Source organism: Octodon degus, unplaced genomic scaffold (genome assembly GCF_000260255.1).
Source record: "Octodon degus isolate 3935 unplaced genomic scaffold, OctDeg1.0 scaffold00066, whole genome shotgun sequence".
Lineage (NCBI taxonomy): Eukaryota > Metazoa > Chordata > Mammalia > Rodentia > Octodontidae > Octodon > Octodon degus.
In genome coordinates, this window is record NW_004524642.1 from 9,901,279 (window position 1) to 9,905,363 (window position 4,085).

The window sequence follows — 4,085 nt, forward strand, 5'->3', positions numbered from 1 at the left end:
GTATATGTACGAACTCCTTAAGATACATGTAATAATTGTGTATTGCAAATATATACTAAAGCATTTTGCTGAGACTATATATTTCAGGATGACTTTGTTTGCTTGTTTGTTTTTTAATCTATTTAGTACAGGGTCTCACCACACAGTTTGGACTTTTAGTGATCCTTCCTTCTTTTCAGCCTCCCAAGAACTGGGATTACAGGCGCGTGCCACAATACCCAGTCTCAATCGCCATCAGTACAGCAGACCAGGAATCCAACCCCTGACCCCTGCGTCTGCCTAAGCAGGCACTTTAATCGGCTGAGCTACCTGGCTGGCCCTGGTATTTCAGGATGGCTTTGAGCTGCCTAAGTAGCCCATGCCGACCTTGAGCTTTCAGCAATCCTCCTATCTCAGCCTAGCCGTATGCTTAGATTGCAAGTGTGCATCACCACAGCCAGCTGTACTAACAATGTTTTCCAAGAGTTTACAAGAAGAATCTTAGAAAACTTGAGGAATTGTCCAACATTTGGAGCAAATTCATAACTGCAGACAATCGAGGCAGGATCTCATTTTCATAGAGAATATTCATATTGTGAGAAACTTTTCTAAAAAGAGAAATTAATTTATCCTCTTATCTTCCAAGACATGCTGTCCTTATAAGTAGTCATGTTAAAGTCCTAAATAATCATCAAGTTTCTCATGATAAAAATCTCCAAATATCCAAATTCTCCACTTCTTTTTGTCATAACATCAAATTATTAAACGTGTGGGCCTTATACTACAGCTGTAATCTCTTTAATCTGAATATTTATCAAATTGTACGTAAATAATTGAAAGTTAGATTTGTCTGGGTACTCAATAAGACAGCAGATTTGTATTTCTTTCCCATAAACAAAAAAGAAATTACAACATTCTTGGGGAAAACTGTATGTGCATAGGCATGCGCACAAGCATTGTATCATGGACACAGTATTGATCTCTAATTCTAGAAAATATCCTATTGGATCGTTTACAGTATAACTCTGACTTTTAACTGTAAAGTGATTTAAATTCAACCTTTACATAGATTCGTAGAGATCATAAATCTGTAGTTGTACCAGTGCTGCAAAACCGAGGGGGCCAGGTGGTAGAGTGTGCTCAGTGACCGGTGGGAGAGAAAATACGCTTTGACGTTAGGGTCCCTTAGTAGTTTACACTGGATAGGGAGCTTTCCTGAGTTCTGTCCCAAAGATATTATCTTTATTATTGTGCCAAGACATAATCAGTTCTGTCTCAGAGATGCAGTATCTATCTTCCAAAACTACTTAGAAACACTCTTGGAAGGTTCATCCACAGCAAAGTTCATCTGTGGCTCTACTCACAAAATATTCAGTGAAATGAAAAGTACCCGGAAAATTCTCTCTCAACACCTACTTTCACCACAAGATTCTTATGCACGGTTAAAAGACAATCACTTCGGAGGGAGACTGAAGGAAAATTTCGGAGCACTGATTAGAACACGCTTTCAGCCACTCTGCTTGTTTAATAATTACTGAGTCTCTACACTGGATCACACTCCGATCACAGTTCTGATGAGATAACAGTGAATAAAACAGAATGCCTGCCTTCTTGAGGCTTCCATTCTGCAAAGAAGAGGCCAGAATATCTGCAAAAGACATGTGCAGAGTTGGCCCTTTGTGTGTTTCACAACTACAGATTCCACAAGCTGCAGAGGGAAAATTGAAAAACATTCCAGAAGTTCCCACGTGCAATATTGTCACCCATAAAGCACCACAGTGAATCCGCACAAAGGAAATGCGGCATAGGCACTCCCTGCTGTAGCCCTGCGTTTTCAGCGCTGCTCAGTCACCCGCAGCCCGCCCCTGAGCACTGTTTGCCTGGCCTCGCGCTGCACAGTGACGTCTACAGTGATAGTGTCTACATTCAATGAGTACGGACTTCTTCCTTGTCTTTGTTCCCTAAAGAATGCAGTGTAACAACTACTAATTCATCATTATATATGGTACCAGATCTGATAGAAAATATTCAAAGTGTATGGCAACATATGAGTAGGTTATAGGCAAATATAAGCCTTTTTATATAACACTTTGAGCAATTATGAACTTGAGTATTCATGGAGCATTGTGGAACTAATCCCTCTTTTATAGTAAGGGATAAGAAAGTTCACATTATTTTTGAAATAAAAGCAAAGTAAAAGAATATAAAGCAATAGACACTTAGACTGTGTAGCAAGTGCTGATCTCTCTGATGAGAAGACCTGAGAGAACATGGAATTATGCAGCTATCTGAAAGGAAGACATTTTCTCCAGGGGGACAGAAGGAGTTTTAGGACTCTTAAGAAGGTCACAATGGGTACAGCACACTGATTATGGGGAGTAAAAGTGTAGTGAAAGATAATGTGAGGAATTAGAGGGGCGATGGGTCACAGACCTGCGGAGCACTGTAGTTGCAGTGGCGTTTCTTATGATATGAAAAGCAACTGGAAAATTGTGAGTAGAAAACCAAGACCAACCAGACATAATTTTTAAAGCATTGGGCTGAAACTAGCTCATATGGCTCAAATGGTGAGAAGGCTGGAAGCTAGAATATTTAGGATTGATGTCAATTATCCAGGTGAGAGTCCATGCTAGTTTACCTTAATGTGCTTGCAGTATAAAAACATTTGCAGTATATATTGAACATTACCTGGTAAGATGTTCTGGATGTGAGAAAAAAAAATGGACCTGTGTGGTGCCAAGATTTCTCATCTACTCAGTTATAAATATAAGTAACTAGTCAGGAAAATGCTACATGAGCACCTGTTTTTAATCACATTCTTAGACTCGGTCGCTATAAATTTTTGAAAATGTTTTGAACATTGTTTATCTTCTCAAATTTAAAATTTTTCATTAAACTGACTAATCAGCAAAGTACTGGAAAGCTCAGAGCAAATTCTGCTAAATGTAGGATGCTTCAATTTTAATTTCATGCTGAAATATGTAAATATTTCAGTCCATGTATTTTCATAGACTGTCTTTGATTCCACTAGAAGTAATACTCTGGCAAATATTTGTGTAGGAGAAAACTTAGAAAAGTGAATCATCTTTATTTATAATTCTTTGGCTACTACACTGATTTCAGAGATTGGAGAAAATTGTAATACTTTTTAAATTAATAGAAAATATACAGAGAATATATTTATACTAAAAAATAGAGGTTGTAAAAATATTTTCCTACAAATTTAAATATTCCAAGGCAAAACTGTAGGATTTCAAAGAATTATATCATTCTAAAATTATAATGACTACCAAGTAGAGATAGCACATAGTCTCACAGCGAAAATATTTTTAATAAAGCAATCCAAAATCAACTTTCCACAAACATATTGCAGCTCAGTTCCTCCAGTGAATGTATAAAAAGCATTTATTTGACACTGTAACATCTCTTATGCTTAGTCTATATCACGTCTGTGTCCGTTCCTGTCCTCTGAGAAACAAAAGCCAAGACAGACTATAACACAAGATAATTACAAGAAAGTGGTGAAGGACGGAATGCACAGATGACTTTGATTCCACTAGAAGTAATAGTCGGGCAAATATTACAGAAGAATTCAGAAAACACACACCTCACACATGTAAGGTGCTAAAAAAGGAGAAGTGGATAGACTAAATCTTGGACTCTAGAGCACTTATTCCTGAAGGAGCATCACTGAGGCCTGTGGGAAGTCACCTGGCAAAGACGGCCCAGTGGGACCTCTGTGAATTGGGGTGAATGGAACAACTACCAAGCTCAGATATTAGCTAAGAACAGGGGGAAGGCTTGGGGCCATGACATCGCAGTGGAGCTGAGGAAATGGACTCACGCACGCTTCTCATGTGGGTGTTCTTGAAGGCAGCACTGAGCACCACACCTGTGATTACCACAACCTCTGAGAACAGTCAGCTGACAATCTTTTGCAAACTTCAGGCAACACTGAGATAAAGTCATCACCATGAATGCTTTTTAAAAAAATTTCTTATTCACTTTAATGAAAAAAAATAAAATACAATGAAACAGTTTCAAAACAAGTTATTAGGACAGTTATAATAATTAATACATTGCATATTGTTGTCTTCATAGCAGTT